The sequence below is a fragment of the Pleurodeles waltl genome, chromosome 11 (assembly GCF_031143425.1).
Source record: "Pleurodeles waltl isolate 20211129_DDA chromosome 11, aPleWal1.hap1.20221129, whole genome shotgun sequence".
Lineage (NCBI taxonomy): Eukaryota > Metazoa > Chordata > Amphibia > Caudata > Salamandridae > Pleurodeles > Pleurodeles waltl.
The window spans coordinates 645,798,036-645,820,968 of record NC_090450.1 but is presented as its reverse complement, the minus strand read 5'-3'; positions in this window follow the sequence as shown (position 1 = coordinate 645,820,968).

Below are 22,933 nucleotides of genomic sequence, written 5' to 3'. Positions count from 1 at the left end.
AGAAAACTGACCCAGTAATTAAAGTTTGAAACACAACAGAGGATGAGGGGCATGGCTAATCTAAAACAGATGTGTGCCTACATTCTTTCCCTGGGACACAGTGGGGTCTAAATTAGAAACTGGCCCAGTAATTAAAAGTTTGAAACACAACAGAGGATTAGGGGCATGGCAAATCTAAAACAGATGTGTGCCTACATTCTTTCCCTGGGACACAGTGGGGTCTAAATTAGAAACTGGCCCAGTAATTAAAAGTTGAAACACAACAAAGGCCAAGTATTGCTAACCTATAACAGATGTCTATTTCCAGGTCCCACCAATCATAGAGCACAGGCATAATTACCACGGTGAGCATGGTATAAGAACCCCCCACCTTCACAGACCTCTTTTTTCTGAACTACATACTGACATTTGTGGCAAGCAGGGCTGTATCAGGACATCATGGCTGGAAACATGAAGGGCAGAGCTCAGACTGGTGATGCTGAACATCTTCTACTTAAGGTCTGTAACAGTGTGGTGTGTGTTTGTGTTTTACTAAAGTTTAACAATGACATTAGCCCCAACCTGTTTAACTATACATAGATATGTAAAATGCCTGCTTTTAAAAAATAAATAAAAACAAATACAAATTTAAAAGCTATTAGTGTATTTTTGAGATACTGTAATTACTTTATGGGTTGGTTTTGTTTAATTGGTACTTGTAGGGGCTTGTGCTATGTATTTGTAGGTATTTTTACGGGGGCGCACTTATTTTGGGGATTGTGTTGGTACTGCTTGATTTGTACATGCTGGTTCTGGGGTTGTGTATCTGTAGGTATTTTTTAAAGTCTGCACTTGTTTTATGGGTCGGGGTTGTTTAATTGGTACTTGTTGGGGGTAATGTGCTATGTATAGGCATGTATTTCAGCGCGAGCGCACTTGCGATGTGGGGTGTATTGGGACTGCTTAATATGTACATGGTGGTTCTGGGGCTATGTATGGACATGTATTTTTGATGGTATGCACTTATTTTGGGGGCTGATGGCCATGCTTAATTTGTACTTATGGGTTCTGGGGTTATGCATTTGTATGTAGTTTTGAAGGGCTGCACTTGTTTTGTGGAGTGGTGCCATGGTTTAAATTGTACTTGATGTTTCAGGGGTTGTGTATGGGCATGTATTTTTGGGGGTCTGCACTTATTTTGGGGGCTGCGGGCCATGCTTAATTGGTACTTGTGGTGTCTTGTGCTATGTCTGGGCCGGTATTTTTGTGGGGTTGCACTTATTTTGATGGCTGTATGGTGGGCTTATTGTGTACATCATGGTTCAGGGGTTGTGTAGCTAATGGTATTAGTGGTGGGGCTGTATTTAATTTGTACAGGAATGTTATGGGGCTCTTTAGGTATTTTTTTATGTGTATTTTATTGTATGGGCCAGTATTATATGCTCCCACAACTAATGGCCGCAATAGTGAGTTTAAGTGGTGAGCTTTTGGGGGTGGCATAATTATTAATTTTAGAGCTCAGCGCCATGAGTTCCGGGGTGCAGAGCTCTAAAATTAATAACTATGCTCCAAGGAGTCAACCATAGCTCTGGGGGGCCCATGCTATGAACTTTTCGGCGCGGCTCTCAAGAGACCGCGAGGCCTCTTGAGAGCTGCGCCGAAATGTTCATAGCATGGGTCCCCAGAGCCGGCCTGAGCTCTGGGGCCCTCGTGATTAACTTAGCAAAACTGCTCTCAGAGGCCGCTAGGTCTCTGAAAGCTGCTTTGTTAAGTTAATCACGAGGGCCCCAGAGCCATACTGCGCTCTGGGGCCCGAGTTATTAACTCAGCAAAACTGCTCCCAGAGACCTCCAGGTCTCTGAAAGCAGCTTTGTTGTGTTAACAACGCTGGTCCCCAGAGCCGGCCTGTGCTCTGGGGACACGCGTTATTAACCTAGCAAAGCTGCTCCCAGAGACCTCGAGGTCTCTGAAAGCAGCTTTGTTGTGTTAATAACGCGGGTCCCCAAAGCCGTCCTGTGCTCTGGGACACGCGTTATTAACTTAACCAAAGCTGCTCCCAGAGACCTCGAGGTCTCTGAAAGCAGCTTTGTTAAGTTAATAACGGGGGTCCCCAAAGCCGTCCTGGGCTCTGGGGACCAGCGTTATTAACTTAACCAAAGCTGCTCCCAGAGACCTCGAGGTCTCTGAAAGCAGCTTTGGTTAAGTTACTAACGCTGATCCCCGAGGCTGTAAACGCCCGGAGACAGCGTTATCATGTTAGGAGATCTCTTCTCGGAGGTCGCGCTGCCTCCGAGAAGAGACCTCCTAACTTGATAACGAGGTCTCCGAGCGCTTACAGCCTCGGAGACCTCCATTGGCAGCATTAACACCGCGGCTCTCAGAAGCCGCTGGGGAACACCCCAGCGGCTTCTGAGAGCTGCGTTGAAAGTTTAATTAGAGAGAATGCCGTGCGTGTTTCAGCGCAGCATTCTCTCTAATTAAACCTTCTGACCGGCTCACAGAGACCTCGGGGTGTTCCCTGGGGTCTCTGAGAGCCGATCGCTAGCCGCCAAAGTGCGGCAATAGTTTAAAAATGTTTAGTAATGGCGCGTGGGCGCCATTACTAAGCATTTTTAAATGCATTTGTTTGTTTGTTTGTTTGTTTATTTTTATTTTTTTTTAAAAGAAGAAGGATTAATGGCGCGTGGCCATGGTCTGTGGGGCCCTGACCACGCGCGCTAGGGCCCTAGGGGCCCGTACATATATATATAAAATAAAAAAAAAAAATGAATAGCGTTTTGGGGGCCTTGGGATTGGGGCTCCCAGGGTCCCTTAGGGCAGCATTTTTTTTTTTTTTAAATACAAATACAGTTTGGGTGGCCATGAGGGCCCTGAGAACGAGGCTCAGAGACCCCAGGTCTCCATGGGGCATGCTTTAAAATATATATATATATATATATATATATATATATATATATATATATATATATATATATGGCAAGTGTGACCAGGGGTTTAGGAGACCCTGAAGTCTAGAACATTTTAAAAATAGAAAATCACATAAATTAAAACAAAATAAAAGCTGTTGAAATAAATAAAAAATAATAATGATTAAAAAATAACTATCCCTGGTAGGGAGCCTCAGACCCCTCAAGTACCCCACACCACTCACCGTAGTTCAGGATGGCATTGGATCTGATTTTGTTGCCCTGAAAAACCCAGGACCTCACACATGTTGCATCCACATCCGGCCATTTTTTTTTTTTTTTCAAACAAAGACTGTGTGGTGTTGGAATTGGCTCAGCTTGGAGTTTAGACTGAGCTCCGCCCCCACACATGGTTCACAGCCTTGTTCAGCTAAGGTGAAAACCAGGCATGGCTCCTAGGATCCGGTTTCCTGGGTATGTCTTATAGAGACAATCTTAGAGCTCGTATTATGCAAGAGCGCCACCATGTGGAATTTGTTTATTAAACCGTGTATAGTTTTTGAGAAAAGTTTTACAGTTGTCAATATGTATTTATACTTACAGAACATAGGGATTCAACAATTTGAATGTTGATATATATATATATATATATATGTATATATATATTTGTATAATTTTTTTTTTTTTTTTCCTCAAATTTAAAAAAATAAAAATAAAAAAATGTTCAACACTCAGTGTGTTTTTATGAAAGGTTCTGACCTCGAAGATGAATTGTGGGGTGCTTAAAGGTAAATCTGTCTCTCTTGTACACAGGACTGTCAAGAGTCTGGGGAATCCCATGTGGAAATGGAGACCGTGCAGCAAGGTGAGTTACAGGCCATAGGTTGTTCTTAACTACGTTGTCAGGAATGTTATTTTTTTTATTTTACGGCTAATGGGAACCCATGTGTTTGCATAGGTTATGATGCCGAACTCAGGTGTGCGATTGCCTCTCTCCAACAAATCCTTCATGTTCAAGATGGGTCAAACACCTTGTCACAGGATAACGTTTCTGCAGGTAAATATTAGGGTTCTTTTTGTAACCCCTCTGAAAACCTAACAAGCCCTACAATCAGACCTATATTTGGTCATCTTAGTTCGTATAGTCTATGTATTATCTTGTATGTGTAACATTATTTTTTATGTTTTTTATCCCGAGGGGTCCCTATGGATGAAGCGATCCGGAATTTGGATGCAAAGCTTAAAAGCCAGCCCGCAAAAGGAAGTCCCCTGGTTCTAAGGACGGCCCGCCTATTAAGAAGGGCCCCTCAAGCCGAAAAACCCAAGGTGATTTTTAGAAAATGTAAAGTCTCATGTATACTGTCCTTAGTGTGTCTAAACGTCTTTCACACCCACCGGTATAGCAGCTATAACCAACCCTAATATGTATTTTGCTATCTTTACATCCTAGAATCATCACACCAGAGCTCCGGAGACGCTGGCCCTCAGCCTAAGCAGTGGATGTCGTCTTTAAAGGTCTGCACTGGGACTGCTCAAAACCCCACCGCGTCATCGGTACACGTGAACCAACCCGAACATCAAGACCCACCCTGCAACCTCTCTACAGCCACCGATCATGGTCCAGGTACAACTCTTAACGGCACCACACCATCCGTCATAAAGGGAATACCTAGTACAGCGAACACTTCTGCAACAACTATCCCGGGGATGGGGCATGGACAAACGGACATTATCGATCGTACAACACCAAACGCTCAGCGGTTTGTACCGTGTGTGGCCCCTGGAGGGTCCCCAAAACAGTGCATTAGTCCTAAAATAAATTGGCTGTCCTTAAAGAGTCGTAGAAAGAAGTTCCAGACCCCTGAGCTGCAATCTGGGCCTTTAGACCTGTCTTTTAAAAATTCTGTTAAGGTACAGCCGGTTCCACCTAGGGCCCAGAGTTCTAATACCGGGGTGTCTGGCCACACCCTAACCCCTACAGGGTGTACACCGATCCCCTCTGTGTTATATGACTCGTCATTGGAAAATGATCACCCTGCAGAGGATCCTTACTCCCACTGTATAGGACTTCTTAAGGCTCTAGCTGGTACTACCCAAAGTTCTGAAGCCCCGGCATCCCCATGTGATTCTTCTAAGATGATCCCCTCAGGGTTACAATCACTAGGGTCTCAATCAGTAGCACCCAGCCACAACACTGCCTCTACATCAGCGGCCATTCGTTATGGCGATAAACATTTAACCTCCCCATGTCTGATGTCCCCCGATACACCCCCGGGGGCATACGACCCCACCAGTCCTACGCCAAGTGCCTGTGCGCAGTGGTCTTCACCATCCTCATCAATATACCCCGACAGCAGTATAGGGTGTAGCGGAACGCAAAATCAGAGTTTTGGAACACCCTCGAGCGATGATCAGGGCTCTCAAACTCCTGGGTGTTCACACTGGGACCCTGTTTTTACGTCCTGCTCTGGTCCATCAACAGTGAGTGGTGGTGATAACGCCAGCCATTGTCCTATAACCGGGGTGGCTCAGGGAGTTGGCAATCATACCTCTAATGTCATAAGTACGGGCCTTGAAACCAACCTTTCAAACCGTACTAAAGTTCTAGACAGCTACATTAAAGAAATCCATCAGTCGTTCAGACAATTAAAATGCCAGCTCCGTCTAAAAACTTTAAAACTGTGTAAGAACGACGGTAATATAGGGGCATCCAGAGCTAGCCTGAAGGCTTTAAAACAGCTGATGGCTCGGTGTAGAAACACAATGGCCCAAACTTGCGCTTCAACAGTTATAGCCATGGGTAACATACCATCATGACTAGGCGCGCGTACATACACAGGGAATGTTAGAGCTACATTTACCAGTACAATGGGCCGTAGGTCTAAATATGAAAAGAAGCCACAGCACCTGCTTAGTAGAGCTCTAAGAGTTTTACGAGCGCTCAATAGTCAGAGGTCATGTCAACCCCCAAAACCAACACCCATAAGACCTCAAAATATAGAGTTAGGAGGTGCTGATGGTCTTTACAGGCCCTCTGGGGGTGATGGTCCGAGCCGTCTCTGCCTTAAGCAGTCTGAAGGAGACCCATCCGAAGTAGGTGTAGGGTCAGTGCCACCATTTGTAAACAACACAAATATTGTTCAGATCGGCGGGGGACAGTTACCAAAAACCAGATGGGCCCATAAGAAGCCAAAGTGGCTTGGTAGCTCTAGAAAATGCAAGGTTGTAATAAAAAAGTTAAAGAAAGCCAGACTTTGCGTTACCAGAAGGTCTAAAAACACATCTACATCTAACCATACCCCTGTGAGCTCTCCAACAACCAGTAATTCTCAAACTGAGGCTTCAGAACCAGTATTTATGGAAAGTGTGAGACGGTATAGTCGAGTTGTAGAGCGGTTTAACGCAACAGAGCGCTATGAGGAGTTTAGGTTTGTTAACCTAGATCGCCTACACTCCTCAGATCATGGCATTATAGCTATACATCAGGCTGTGCAAGCGCTAATCGAACGATTGTTACACGATGTGGGTCCCAATGATTTCTTTCAGATGCGTTTTCAGGGACAGGGTCTCAATAGTCCTCTGTTCACCAGACGGTCATCTCGGGATGTGTTTGACGCTGTAACGTTTTTAGAAAACCTATCTAAACTTTTACAGAGCAAGGCTGAATTATTGGCGTACGGGTCCTTTAGAATCATCGCCCTCGTTGTTAGGGGTCGCGAGGGTGGTGCTTCCAGAGCCTTAAAGAGCGTTATGTACAGTAAAATCATTTGCAAAAAATCTCGGTGGTTGTTCGATTTTAATACCGGAGCTACCAACATGTGTCTGGCCGCAAGCATTGCGGGCTTATTGATGGACCGCTCTACCCCAGACGCCGTCATTATGTCGATGGCTGTAGCGGCACATGAGGCACTTCAGATACCGTCTGACAAAATGGTAGGTTTTGGGGATCTGGGCCTTTTTGAGAATCACTTTGCCGTGACGGTTAAAGTTCTATACCATGCCGGTTCTTGGAAGTACTTCACTACCAATGAAGGTGTGAAAAACAAGACCGTGTATGTGCTGCATCATGAAAACCACTTTTACGGTGTCTTGAACCTGAAGGGTTTTCTAGGGGCCAAGTATGTGTGCGAGCATTGCGATCATATATACAACAATCGGACAAAACACCAGTGTGAATTTCACTGTAAAATGTGTCAGAGGGACGGTTGTGTCAATGACAATGCTCAGAAAGTGAACTGCACAAAGTGTAAGCTGTTTTGTCGGTAGCAAGACTGCTTAATCACGCACATCGGCCTAGCCCAATGTGTTCTTAAAGCCGACTGTGGAACATGCGGTCGCTATAAACCTGTCGACCACAAATGTAAAGGCATGGAATGCCCTAGGTGTACCGAGGCTTTTATAGCCGGAACAACACATGAGTGTTACATGCTCAGAAGTCACTACCAGAAAAAAACAGAAGACTATATCGTATTTGATATAGAGTGTACACAAGAGACGGGTGTGCACCAGCCAAACTATATTTCCGCCCACCATCTAACAGGTGATGAGAGCTGGGAGTTTGAAGGACGGTCATGCGTGAATGATTTCCTCATCACGTTCATGCAACCTCAATACCAGGATTATACATTTCTGGCTCACAACTCCAAAGCATATGACTCATTCTTCATTATCCGTGACCTGATACATGAAAAGCTGCCCATTAGTCTCATAACCCAAGGTTCCAAACTAATGCTGCTTAAGGTTGTACCTTTTGACATTAGGTTCATAGACACCTTGAATTTTCTGCCCGTGAAGTTGAGCAAACTGCCAAAAGCCTTTGGGTTTGAAGGCTGTAAAGGTTATTTCCCTCACTTTTTTAACACCTGGGCTAATCAGAATTACAGCGGCCCTATGCCTCCGCCCGACAGTTATGGTTGCGAGTACATGATGCCCTCTGAAAAATAGAGTTTTCTACAGTGGTACGATGAAAACCGTGAAAAATGGTTTCATTTTCAAACTGAATTGAAAGCATACTATCAGGCGGATGTTATGATATTGCGAAAAGCATGCAACCTTTTCAGAGATATTGTGGTGGCGATGACAAAGCGGGTCCTGTTTGTTGAAACCGAATCACTCAAGAGTAAAGAAAAAATAACTGTATACCTGGACCCATTTCAAAACATTACTCTGGCTTCAATGTGCATGTCTATTTATAAACACATGTTTTTATTGCCTGGAACTATCGCCTTAGTACCACCTGACCTCTATAACGGCAAGCAGAAACGTTACTCCACCCCCTCTATTCAGTGGCTCATGTACGTCTCTGCGAATGAGAGCATCTTCATTCAGCACGCTTTGCAGGGCGGCGAATACCGGCTGGGTCGCTACTATCTAGACGGGTATGCATTAATTAACGGTGTACCAACGGCCTTTGAGTTCAACTGGTGTTTTTACCATGGATGCCCTCAGTGTTACAAGCCCCATGAGTTTATTAGACTGCAGGGAACCACGTTTGAACATCTGCACCGCAGGACTATGGCGAAGGCGCAGTATATTGAGAGTTGTGGGTTTGTTTTGAGAACTCTCTGGGAACATGATTGGGTAACTGAGCTATCGAAAGATGGTGAACTGAGCACTTTTATTAAGAGCCAGCAGTTACCTTCACCGCTGGAACCCCGTGACGCCTTATTCGGTGGTCGTACAAACGCCATTCAATTGTACCGTGTAGCTGGCCCTGGTGAGAAAATACATTACTACGACTTCACAAGTCTGTATCCGTTTGTGAACAACGTGAAGTTGTACCCTATGGGCCATCCTACAATCATATACCGGAACTTTAAACCTCTCAAAGAGTACTTTGGAATCATTAAGTGTCAGATTCACCCACCGCGGAAACTTTTCTTTCCGGTGCTCCCTTATAGAGTCGAGGGTAAGCTAATGTTCCCCCTATGCCGTACCTGCGCTGAAAGTAAACAGCTTAGCGAATGTCTGCATAGTGATGAGCAGAGGGTGCTGGAAGGGACATGGTGTACCATCGAGGTGCAGACGGCCCTAGAGAAAGGGTATCGCCTAGGTAAAATCCTGGAAGTCTGGCACTTTCCAAACACAACAACCCAGCTCTTTTCTGAGTACATCAACTTGTTTCTCAGAGACAAGCAGGAGGCCTCGGGGTATCCAGAATGGTGTGTCGATGAGCCCTCAAAGAAAAAGTATATCGCTGATTACAAAGCTCGCTAGGGTATTAAACTGAGACCTGCGTTCATTAAGGTTAACCCCGCCCGCCGTCAGCTAGCTAAGCTCTGTCTCATTTCCTTGTGGGGAAAGTTCGCACAGCGTACCAATTTGTCAAACACATCCATCGTCACAGATCCAGATGAGCTTTTTAAGTATATATTCACACCAGTTTATGACATATCCAGTTGTGAATTTATTGACGACGAGACGGCCGTTCTATGCTGGAAATACGCCAAAGAGTACCCCACAACGTGTAACAATATAAACATCTTTATAGCCTGCTTCACAACCGCTCACGCCAGGCTAGAGCTTTACAGGTTGCTGGACAAGCTTCAGGAACGGTGTTTGTACCATGACACTGACTCGGTTATCTTTGTGAGTAAAGAGGGTGATGAAGATCCTCCGCTGGGTGATTATCTAGGGGATTTGACCAGCGAGCCCGAAAAGGGGGAGTATATACAGGAATTTACCTCATCAGGCCCTAAGACGTACAGTTATAAGACCTCAAACAACAAGGTTTGCATGAAAGTCAAAGGTATCACTTTAAACGTCAACAATACGATTAAAATAAACTTTGACAGTCTGAAGGGTCTGGTGCACGAATAGTCCGCCTCGAGCGATCACAAAAATAGCAAAGCCATTGTTGTAAACCACCCGAGCATTGTCAGGTCCAAGAAAAAATGGGAAATTACAACCCAACCTATGTATAAAACCTTAAGAGTAGTGTTTGACAAACGGGTCCTCACATCGGACTACAAAACACTGCCTTACGGTTACTAAAAGACATTAGAGGCTCGAACTCCACCCAGATATGGACACTAGACTACAACACCCATTCTCCTGCGTTTTAGCAGGTCCCTCCAATAGCGGTAAAAGTTTTTTTATAAAGAAACTGCTAGAAAATGCTCCCGGTGTTTTATCTCAGACCCCTAACAACATTGTGTGGCTTTATTCATGATGGCAGGATCTTTACACAGAGCTCACCCTAAGGTTCCCCCACATTCGGTTTATAGAGGGTATCCCCGATAATCTCAACGATGATGATTTGCTACCAAAACAACTTGTAAACATGGTCGTGGTGGATGATCTCATGCGTGAAGGCGGGGACCACCCAGAGATTGAGCGGGCTTTTACGCAATATTCACACCACCGTAATCTGAGCATATGCTATATAGTGCAGAACCTGTTTTTCAAGGGCAAGAGCAGCCGGTCCATAACTCTCAACGCCTCATACCTGGTCTTATTTAAAAACCCCAGAGACAAACTTCAGATCTCAATTATAGCTAAACAAATGTACCCCGGAAACACCCCGTTTTTCATGGAGGCCTTTAACGACGCTACAGCAAAACCCCATGGTTACTTACTGGTGGATTTGAAACCCAACACTCTTGAAGACTACAGACTACGAGCCGGCATACTACCACCTGACTTCCCTGTTGCCTACACGCCTAAAACAATACCCAAAACCTATAAAAAGAACAAGTAAAAAGATGTTTATAACATTTACACTCTAAACCTTGTAATATAAGGACCCCACAATGTCTGCGAGGTTGCGGCGTAATTTAGGCCTTCTAAAAATGTTGATCACAGCCAGCCCCTCTAAAAGAAAAGCAATCCTTTGCGCTGCCTCGGACGACTTAGTGGCCGCCATTTCAGAAATAGCCCTAAACACCCAAAAAGGTAATGTCCCGATATCAACGAGCCAGTTCCGCGTTCTGAAGAAGAAGCGCCACATTATTAAGAAGCTCAGCAATAAGAGGGCATCGCTCCTTTCCAAAAGAAAACTGTTCAAACAGTCAGGAGGTTTTATAGGGCCGCTGTTAGGTATAGCTATACCCCTAATCACAGGGTTACTGTTGAGGTCCTGATGGAGCACGCCCACAAAATGTACCTCGTACCACGGCAACAGCTGGAACATCTTGGCCCTTCTAACACGGATGTCTGGGACATACGCAAAAACGAAACGCAGCGTCTCGATGCTGAAATCAAAGCCATTTTGAACCGAACTGATTTAAAACCCCACAACAAAGCAGGGCTTTACTCAGGAGCCCTTCAAAACTTTCTACAATACTACAAGCAGCTAACCCCTGAAAAAAACAAACTGACGCTGTATACCCCAGATGCTGAACAGCAGCCAGGACCCGCTACGGCGTCTCAAGACATAGGCCCCACACCCACAACGGATGCCTTTGTCTTAGACCTTTTAAAAAATATCAGTCAGAAATATAGAGGGGCTGCTCAAATGTTGCTCAGTAAAATGACTACTACTAAAGATTTGACCACCTGGAACGACCGGGGGGGAATTCGTTTACAAAGGGCAGCCGGTTGCTGGTTCCCATATGTATGATCTGGTCCGGGGTCTCACACACGGTAAAACCCTATCGACACAAGACGCTCCTAGAGGCTGGGAGCAGTTCCTAAGTGCAGCTGCGGAACTCAACATTCCCTCCACGATTATCGGTAATGCAGAGAATCGCCGTAAGCTTGAAAGATTAAAAGATCCGGCCCCAGCTGTTTTTACAAGGAGCCCCGCTATATCAACATCACCTTTCATTCCACAACTAACACCCGTTCGGAACAGTGCTGCTCTTCCTATGGAGCCTAAAAAGAGACTATTCAAAATGAACACATGGCTACAGCTCTAATTTTGCACACCTGTACAGTTTTTGTTAAAAGTTTTTACGGTTCGAAAAATTGTGCTTCATTTTATATGTTTAACCTTGTAAATGTTAGTGTTGAAACATGCTTGTAATAAACACTTTTAAATGTTCATCAGTAGTCTGCCATCTTTTTGTTTATAAATGGTTTGAAAATGTGCGCAGTGTGAATTAAAAAAATAAATAAAATAAATGCCAAGGATGAAAGCATGTTTAAGATGTTTTTTATTTTAGGCACAAATAACAGCTTTACAGTACCTTACACTTTTGACAAAGACCATATTCTGCTTTAACAACGTGCGACATTGTCCTGGAGTTCTCATTCACATATTTCATAACAACACCATCGTTGTTTACTAGATCGTCTGAGTACAGATTAAAAAAAATTCTAAACGTTATACCTTCAGACATTTTACTAATAAAGTATATACAATGTTCCCCACATGTGATGGCCATAGGATCCTGTACCCGAAGTTTATTATACACAACAGTGGGTGATGCTTTTTTTACATATTTGAATATCGGCTTTGTATAAATACTATGCTCAGGGAATTCGGCTAAACTATCAAACACTATAACCTTGTCCACATCCAGAAACAGAGCCGCCCAATGTGCACCACCCCTGTAATGGGGATCGGTGTTAAAGACGAGGGTGAGGGGCCTTTCTGGACCTATCTTTTCAGGTAGTCCATCGCTAGGGTATACCCCTAGAAAGTATTTCTTAGCATGTTTATGTCTACTTAAGAAGTCCCGTATCTCCGTAGTGTCCATTTTATATATTAAAAAAAAAAAAAATTAAATTGTTATTTTTTTATTTTACACTCTTTCAATGATAGTCAAACATAAGCTGACGGGCGTGGTTGACCTGGATAACGCTGTCGAATACCGAGAACACAACCATGTTCACATTGGCCGCCAGCGCCTGTGTAAAACGTATTTTCGCTTTTAGATTTCCGTTTTTGATCAGGTTGTAATGGTCGCCGTCTTCCATGTCAGGCGTCAGGTCGAACGCAAACAGAGTGTAGCCGGCAGCATATCCTTCTCTTGAAACAACTACTCCAGAGTCCCTCAGCTGTTTCCCCGTTATCGAGACCAGTCCTAGATATTCCCGGACAAAATTTGATGTTCCAAAATTCGTCGTGAAAGGTTTTGCGGGGATCACGGCGCCCTCGTGAACCAGAGCAGCATAGTTGATATCATAGTGTTTGAAGTTGAAAGGGTTTGAGTTGTAGACGCCACTAAAAGCGGTATTGTCCACAAACCCTATGATGGTGAGTTTCGGTAATTGCCCCAGAAATAGATTCTGCTGCTGCGTTAGTCGGGTTCCAGCGGGGATGCTGAATATCTTCAGAGCAACTCTTTCAATGGCATACTTGGCGTTCGATAATTGTAAAGCTTCAGCATGGGCCAGTCTGACACTTGGGGACACTTTCACTCTCTTTACAAACAGGCTCGCTGACAATATAACCAGTTTATACTGCTCTGCATCACCGCTGATGAGACAGAAAGCGTCTTTGTTACGATTGAGTTTGATCTTAAGATCGATACAGTTGACTAACAGTTTGTCTTGGAAGAAAAGGTCTGAATGTACGCGCCCTAGGAGGTCAAAATGCCTACTGCCGGCGACGAAGCGGGCTCTTTTTTTAAATCCCTCATTGTCCCCGTCCAAAGCCGTGTTCTCCAAATGCACTTCGGTATCTCGGTAGAAGAGCCCCGCTGAAAGATGTTTGTCCAGCGCATCGCAACTATAATTTAGAATACTCTCTATGTAGGCCCTGTAGGCATACATGTTATCACTCTGTGTGACGAGGCGATCGCCTAGGTTAATGTCCACTTGATTAAACATTGTTGCGATGGGGTAGGCTATCGGGGCCACTCTAGCATCATCCTCGATGTTGTCACCGTTCGCTTTGGTTATTTTACAGACGAGGTGCAGGAGAGTGTTGTTGAGATCAAGCTACATATCCGTGGACCCCGACACATAAAACTCTATCGGTGCAAGGGGTGTCAGAGCGGCCATCGGCGACACTTCCATGAAAAAACTGTTTTCAATGCTGGTCTGTGTGGGTTTGAGAGAAAACAGATCTAACTCAGATTTGGCGCATTCACCCGATGCACAGTGTACGAAGGCCATGATCGATGTTTTAAAAAATATTCGCACTAGAACGAGTTCTCTTCTTCCTGGTCGATCTCTTCCGTCTTACGGCTCTTCTTTTGTGGGGGCCTTTTGAAGTAGTCCGGCGCTTCTTATAGGGTGGGCCCCTACGCCTCGAAGCCCTGCGCTTCCTTTTAACACCACCATGCGCTTTATACAGCTGCCCGCTCCTTCTTGGGGCTGTCTATTCATGCGTTCGGCTACCGCAGATGTTACACTACCCACGACATCCTGGGCGATGTTTGTAGCAGCCGCTTTAACATGAGGTTTTGCAATTTCGAACCCTCTTCTCAAAAAGGGCATGGCTCTCCTAAACATGCTCCGGAAGAAACCACCCAATCCCGCCCCATACATAACCGGAGCCCCTTGAAAGTAGGGCTGGCGGCCTCCATACCCAGCCTGAACTCTATAATAGTCCCTGTACATAGAGGGATCCCCGTAGGTTTTCATGATGACCATTGCAGCTGTCTAATAGTCACCTTCGCGCTGTGGCCTTAAATGAAGCTTGACAATAACTTTCCCGTATTTAAAGGCAACCGGCTCCGACTGATCGTTGTACACCATGATGGTTATAGTGTCAAAATGGTTTTTAGAAATTGCAACATAGTCGAGTTTGTGATGTTGTATATTAACCATCGTGTTATTTTCGCCCTGCACAGGGACCCACCTCAACAAAGGTGAATAACTGTCCCCGACCCTCTGCGGCTCTACAATATCGCTATAAACGTAGAGTGTATAAAATCCACCGTTAATATCGGGACATGTAGGGTCTGGATCCACCTGCCTTTGCTGATGTTGTACGGTCCCTAAAACCCGTTGTAATTTACCACTACATTTAAACACGGTTCTGAGCTCTGGGGCTTTAAGAAACACTTTTCTTCTAACGTAATCCAATACCAGATATATATTCGCATACGTCTCAATGCTGCATATAGATTTGTTGATGGCCTCGACTACCGTCGCTACGGTGGGGTAATAGCCGTGTGGGAAAGACAGGTGATAGGTCAGGGTATCCTGAGGGCGCTTTATATGAAATTTAACATCGGCCTTTGTAAAGGTATTCCAAGTTCTAGGGTACTGTATTTCCGTTAGTGCCACCTCCCACGGGCCTTTCAAATCCACTGGTTTTGCAAGTTTCACCGTATAACTCGAAATCTGATTGTCTGGGAACATGTCCTTCGAAGCATTGGATGGCAGCGTGATATAAAAAGGGGAGTTCTCCATCATGGCGCTTACAGCTTGACCTCACACACCGTGCAATGAGCTGGCCAGGACCCAACTGTTAAATTTCTCGGGCCACCCACGCCATTTGACCAACGCCTGTCTCCGGGCACCGCTCCCTTTCCTTTTCAGAACCTTTTCAACCCTGTACACCCTGTTCGGATCGTAGGGCACCTTTTGCAAGTCTTCGGTGTAAAAGACACCTGATACCTCTTCCCCAGCGTAGTCTTTTAACCTGTAAATGTATATCCCTTCTTTAAGCTGCACACTTTCCACTATGAATATCTCATCGCTGAATGTTTGCTGGTAGCCTTTGGTGAAGACCCCCTTCAACTTTGAAACCCTGACATGATCCCCTTCTTTTAAATTCGGTTTCTTGACCTTCGGCGTGAGACGCCCACCGTACACCGTTCTCCACACCGTTAACGAATTATCCCTTGTTACCTTAACAGGTGCCATTTTGATTGTCCTGTGGTAGGTGGCATTATAAACATCTATAAAAGCCTTTAGAACATCCACGTATCTGTAGGTGTTGTTGGCGGTGAAATATCGCCACATCTTCGACTTTAAAGTACGGTTAAAACGCTCTACAACAGCAGCCTTTACCTCTGTGTGCGTTACAAAATGTTGAACAGCGTGCTGGTCTAATAATTTTTGGAAATGTTTGTTTAAAAATTCCTTTCCGGCGTCTGTTTGTAGTTTCTGGGGCACACGCCCGCTAGCGAAGATGTCTTTAAAAGCAGATGTAACGCTGGTACCACTTTTATCGTTTAATGCCTCTGCATAGGCGTACTTGGACAAGACATCTATGACTGTTAATATATACATGGCGCCATCGTTATGTTTTGCTAGATCATGAAGACTGATTATGTCGGCCTGCCACTGATAATCGAGCTGTGCGTTAACAACGGTGGCCCTCCTCTTAAAGCGTCTCCTGGCAGGTTTGTGCAGCGAATAAGCCTCTTCCCCAGCTAACTAAGTCTTCACACTGGCACGTTTTACAGATTCATTTTCAGCCCGAGCCCTTCTAAATAGAGCTTCGGAGCCTCCGAAACTTCCAACCCCATGTTTATCGTAATAAAGCTTCCTTAAATCCGCATCCGTCATGCTGTCTCCCACCAACACCACGAAATGAAAGACGCCTGTTTTGTGTAAGGTCATTTTTATTAAACATGAAAAACATAAAAGTGCAGCTGGGCTACACAACCAACATGTATTTGACATTTTGTGCTACATAGCTTATAGATGTCATAACGCTGGACCGCTGTGGTCTTTTTACAATTGTATACATAGTACAACACCCACTACACATGTTACTCAGAGCATGTCCTTTTACAAACCCTAAACGCCACAAATTTTGATATTTTTATAGCTATACTCTCAATAGCTCTAGACATGACTTCCCGCTCCCCACGCCTATAACTCTGAACACTCAGGATACTGACAGAATTCAACAGTTCATACAGTTCTAGCCAGGAACATTCAGAACCTTTATTTGTGAGATAATCTTCAGTCATGTTCTCCAAAGCCTCGTGTATCCCCGTCTCAGGTGAAAGTCTTAACTCTCGATTGTGATCTTTGTCCGAGGTCCGGCATTTAACAGATGCGTTTAGCCGGCCATTGATACACCACTTGGCGATACACACATGACTGCTACATTGCAACAAGGCCGAAGGTTCCGAAATGTTCAGATACCGCAGAGTCACAGGATGTATTTCAGCTATTCTTTCTTTAACCAGCACAAAAATCAATCTCCTGATACAGATGTAGCCCGGGTGTAACTCATAGACATCTTACATCTCGATACCCGGATTCCCCGCCTAAAAGTGAGTAAGTATGGAGCGTTAAGTAACACATTTATGGTCTACTTTTTTTTAAAATTAATTTATTTTATTTTTTTATTTATTTTTTAAAACAGCTTTCGTGGGGCTAAAGACATCATTCTTCTGTTTTTATAATAAATGTCACACATTCGTCTTTCTATAACCCGTTCTAACATACTTATGTCAAAGTGGGGACACATCCCATGCATGCGGTGGAGTTTTGAGCAGGGCTCAGCAGCGTATCGGATCTCATTGACAGCCACAGCCAAGACCTTAATCATATCACTGTGGACACCTTTCTTCACAGCAGACAGCCCATACACAACCCTTAACAACTTATATACCCGGTAAGGGTCTATCCTACTACAAATGTGGCAAATTATTCTTGCTGTGTATGCATCGTATAAACATTCATGAGCCTCCTGTTGAGGCTCATTAATTTTATGCCCGTAACAAAGATCATAATAATCCCGTTTAACACAAGCGTTCACAGCGGCCGCTGCAAAACCTTTAACTGGCCATATGGTGGCCCAGGGTGCGCCCGGAGCTTCCTTTTCAAAATCGCGGCTAGTGTAGGTGCAGACACATTTCTTACGAGGCTCTTTGTTCTGGCTTGTAATACTTTCAGACTGTCTGGAACAGCATAAGCAGTAAAAATTTACGGCGTTAACCTTTGGAGTTGACCCTTTTAGAGGCTCTCTTTCTTCAGCTACGTTCTAGGGTTCAAACAGAAAGCACAAGACACATTATTAGTTAAAAGTATGACATTAGAGTATACAGGCATAAAAAAAAACTAAAAAAAACTGTCATTACCAACCTCCATATTCGCATCACACTCAGAGGCTCCTCTGAAATCCTGGGAGTCGCAGAGGTCCATTGGGGTAGAAACATCGCCGGAGCTTACACCTGATGGCTGTACAATAACGGCCTCTGACTCGGGGTCCTCCTGGACACCCATGTCTTCATAGATGGGCGAATTCGGTGGTGCTACACATTCTTCAACATCTTCAATGTCTATGAAGTTAGATGCAACACTTAATTCATCTTTCGAGGCATTGCTGTCGCTGTCGGCCCCCTTAATAGGGGATATCTGGGTCGACACATCCTTGAGGTTGAGCTTTTCAAGCCAATAGCAAAGTTCCTCTTCAAAACCGGTAACATCGGTATCCTGGGTGGCAGGTGAGGTACTGGGTTTTTCAGAACCGGTACTGATCCGGTAACCCAGCGGTGCCAGGGTACACCCAAAGACCTCAGGTACTTTCCTGATTCAGACCACAGAAACTCAGAGTCTTCTAGGTGAAGTCAAAGATCGAATTTATTGGCTGCAGCCAAGTAACAAGCATCCTAGAAGTACAACAGCACGGTTTATATGTTCTCAGGAGACTGTGTTTCAATGCAAAGTCAGGTTTCCTTATATACAGTTTTTTAAGCTTCAGGCAAACATTCTTGACATTTTGGTTGGTCATTCACATGTTTTCACTACAAAGTAAAAAACAGTGTCATGATGAAACCTCATATTTCATGTCATCCAACCCATAATAAATTACCCGGCAAGGCCTAGTATTTTACATCAGATAAGTGTGGACCCCCAATAAAAACGGGCACCTCCCCCTCGTAAAGTAAGAAGAAGAAAAGAGCAGGTGCAGGTGTGAGCAAGATTAGGCAGGGTGTGTGAGCGATAATAAGGGTTTTATGGCATGGTGTGCCTTGATGCTATCTGATTCGGCCACTGGGAGAGGGACTGACCAAACAGGTTTGGCCTGAGGCAATGGTTCCAGCTTGCCCAGGTCAGAGAAAAGTCAATCAAGGTGTACGTGTCCTTGGAATCAAATCTGACTGCATTATAAGCCTATGTGAGGGCAACTTTTAAAATGGCTGCCGTGTATAAAATGGGAGCCACGAGTGCAGGACGAAAATGGCGATTTCGAGGTGAAAACGCTGCTGGAATTGAGCGAAAATGCTCATGCTTAGTGTACTAGTCATTATCGGTCTTTTGATACTAAAATCGTACTGCTGTGGCAAAGTAAATTACATGGGTCCAGAATTTTTAGAACCACATAGGGACACCCTGTTGTGCATTCTCATCCATCGTAAGAGGGGCTGGGGTCCGGTAATATCTACCAATATTGTTCAGGGCCCCTGAGGAGGCGGCTTTTCTTGCGATCGGATTGTATCTCTTCATGGCACCTTGCCAAACTGTTTCAGCCCTGGTTCACGGTTTGACAGCCGGTTCTAACCAGCTCCTTATATGCAACATTTCAAAAAAGGAGGGCTAACACGTGACACCATGAGGGCACATCCCACTTGACACCCCCATGCACACACGTCACTTCCGGGGAGGGCTTTCAGGGACACCGGAAGTCCCAGCCACCGGAAATGACGTCATTTCCGGGGGGCGGGATAACTGTCACTTTTAATATGATAATTAAAGGTATCCCTTCCTACTACTCACATCATACATATAAATAAAAATCAATGATGAGAATTCTTTTATTTTTTTAATGGTGAATATTGAATCATTCAGGGCACTTCTTCTAGTACAGGCTCTATGACATTTGTGAGAGCTTCCACTGTCCATCAGTGCATGTGTAACACAACGTGTGAGAGATGGAAAGTAAAAGCCAAATGTGTGTGAGTTTGCAGGCACAGATATGCTTGTGAGAATGAAATCTGGAACTTGTATGTTTGTGTGAAACTGAGTGTGATTCAGAGTGTGAAATGGATGTTTAAGTCAGGGACATCTTAAGGATATCAGGGGCCCTGGGGCAAAATTATTCAGGGGGGCCCTGTTTGGATTAGCTTTGCATTTATGACCCATTTTCAGCTCATGCATGCCCTCTTTGGCCAGGTCACTGACTGTGAACAGGCACACGGGTCAAAATTTTAAATGTGTTTACATCTAATATTTTGGGATAGTGAGGTCTTTAATTTTGCAACACAGCATCAGCTCACTAATATTACTGCTAATAATCTCTGTGACACCCTCCCTTTTCTCATATCTGAGGTCCTGTTTTGATGTAAAATAAACTTTTTAAGGAGGTTGCATGAAACATAAACACAACATGTGACTGCTAAATGCCACACATCACCCACATCAAAAATATATTAGAGGAAAAAGCTATTTAAGACAATCTATGGGGCCCCCTGAAAGGCTGGGCCCTGGCCCAGAGCCTCCTTTGCCCATGCCTTAAAACGCCTCTGGTTGTGTGTGAGTCTGGATGAAAAGAAGAAAATGTATTTAGAGTTTTTGGAGCATATAGAGACGGTGTGTGTTTACTGTCTGTTTTTGTCTTTTCTGAAGAACATTTTGTGACGTTTTGTGATTTTGTGAAATTTCAAGAATTTCTTTAAGAATCGGGAAAGGGTCAAGAGTTGGCAACAGAAAGTGGGTGGAATCACAAAGAGCAAAATCTGAACTTATTTATTTTTTAAAACTCTGACAAGACCAATGTGATAATAACTATTTTGACTTCCTTAACTGATCACAGCTGGCTGCATTTCAAAATATCACTTGGTACAGAGATCTTTGTGTATCCAGCACGTTCCCAGGTGCAGTGACACTTTAATAATTCTGGTAGTTAATGCACTTGCTAGAAAGATCTTTTTGCATTCCGATCAAAAGTTCAATTCAGCATGAAATTTCATAGAGGAGCAATGTTCCTGTAGTAATACACAGTATGAAACATGCAGATCACAGATTTGCTTGTGTAGGTAGCTCAGTTGGTAATTGCTTTTGTTACACAGATCCTTATGTTACCTGCAGTCAAAATCCTTGGGCTATAGCCTAATGATTTATTATCCTGCATAAAAAGCATGCAAACAGCAAGGCACACGTTGGGAACATAGCTGTTTATTTCTTCAATACGTTGTTATTCAAAGATTGCTAAAGAAGTATTACTTTGGTTAATATTCAGCACTCATTACATATGTACTATATACATGACTATTAGTGTAATACCACATTAATAGCTACATCATTCATTCTTACGGTGCATGCAGATTTCTGGCATACAAAGCTTCGAATACCCAAAAACCCTAGCCCTGCCTGCACCCCAGTCCACCGCTTCCTTTGTTGAGTACCTACACTCATTTTTCCATTTAAAGCACTACGTATAACCTATGCCTGCTCTGGATAGTAAACTTTAATCATTGAATAATACATCTAAGAATGGATAACACAATGCAATAAGCAGTTCAGTGTATTATGAAAATTAGAAAAAGCATAGGGGAACTACAGAGCGGCTGAAAGATGTCAGTTTACTTGAAACCATAAACTGTGTGCCTGTTTCTCAGACTTCTTCAGCCATCTCACATCTAGGCCCTGCATCCCTTAACACGATACCCGCATCTCTGTGGTCATCATGCATGACATGGCAATACTTCCCATGTAGGGTCAAAACAAAGACAACATCCTTACAACCAAACACCCTACACATTGTAGCATGCTTCCCCGGTGCGCAAGTGCTTCTGCGCCTCACAAAGGGGAAATAAGCGCTATATAAATGTTGCAGTGCAGTACAATACAATGCAAAATTGAGAGATGCTACAACATTTTACATCCTTTCCTTATAAATTAATTGTAATGCCACTAAACATGAAAAGATAAGCCATTCATCATTAATAAGACCAATAAAGACTTAATACAATGCATTACTACTATAGGGCTCAAATTTCACTAGATTGGTGTACACCATATGTCTAGGTGGTCTGGATCAATGCCAGTTTTTCATGATAGCCGTACAAAATACACTTACATTTAATGGAAATTAAGTTTATTTACATAGTCCCGAGTTACTCTGAAATTATGGCATCTAATTTCGTCTCTTGGATCTATCTTGCACACCACTGCACTAGACAACTAGACAACTAGACTGTACATTGGATAGATGTAGCTGTGCATGTGTATGAGTATCTCTGAAATACAAACCTAACCAAGGGCAACAGATTTCTATAAACAGCATTTGCCAAGATTATGATCCATGATCCTTTACAGAGGAACTATGGACATCAGAAAAAGGGAAATTAGTGTTTCTGGGAGCAAATTGCAGTGTTATTTGAGGGGAAGTGCTCTGAGTTTTTGCTGATTTGATAAAGGGACGTTCTAATGATGAAGGGGTGCTGTGTGAGATCATGTGTGTAGGTGGATAGGACCTGTTTCTTTCTTTCTTACATTTCTTAATCTCCAGTCTGGTGGTGTTTTAACTTACTGTGGGTGTGTCGAGTCCACCAGAGAAAGTCAGTCTGTCCTCTTCAAGATAGCCTTATGGATTATGACAGTTGGTTCTTGTAGTAAAATGGCTCCCTGTTGCAGTTACCCCCACTTTTTGCCTGATATTTATGCTGACTTGATGGAGAAGGGTGCTGGGACCCTGCTAACCCGCTCCCAGCACTAGTTTTCTTTCATTAAAAATGTACCATTGTTTCCACAATTGGCACACCCCTGGCACACAGATAAGTCCCTTGTAAAAGGTACCAGTGGTACTAAGGGCCCTGTGACTAGGGAAGGTCCCTAAGGGCTGCAGCATGTGTTGTGCCACCCTAAGGGACCCCTCACCTAACACATGCACACTGCCATTGCAGATTGTGTGTGTTGGTGGGGAGAAAAGGCAAAGTCGACATGACATTCCCCTCAGGATGCCATGCACACAAAATACTGCCTGTGGCATAGGTAAGTCACCTCTCTAGCAGGCCTTACAGCCCTAAGGCAGGGTGCACTATACCACAGGTGAGGGTATAGCTGCATGAGCAACATGCCCCTACAGTGTCTAAGTCTATTCAAACTCCACAGCTACATAATGGCTACACTGAATACTGGGAAGTTTGGTATCAAACGTCTCAGAATAATAAACCCACACTGATGCTAGTGCTGGATTTATTAAACAATGCACACAGAGCGCATCTTAGAGATGCCAACTGTATTTTACCCAATCCTTCATTGCAAGACTGACTGGTATGTGCCAGCCTGCCACTGAGGCCAGT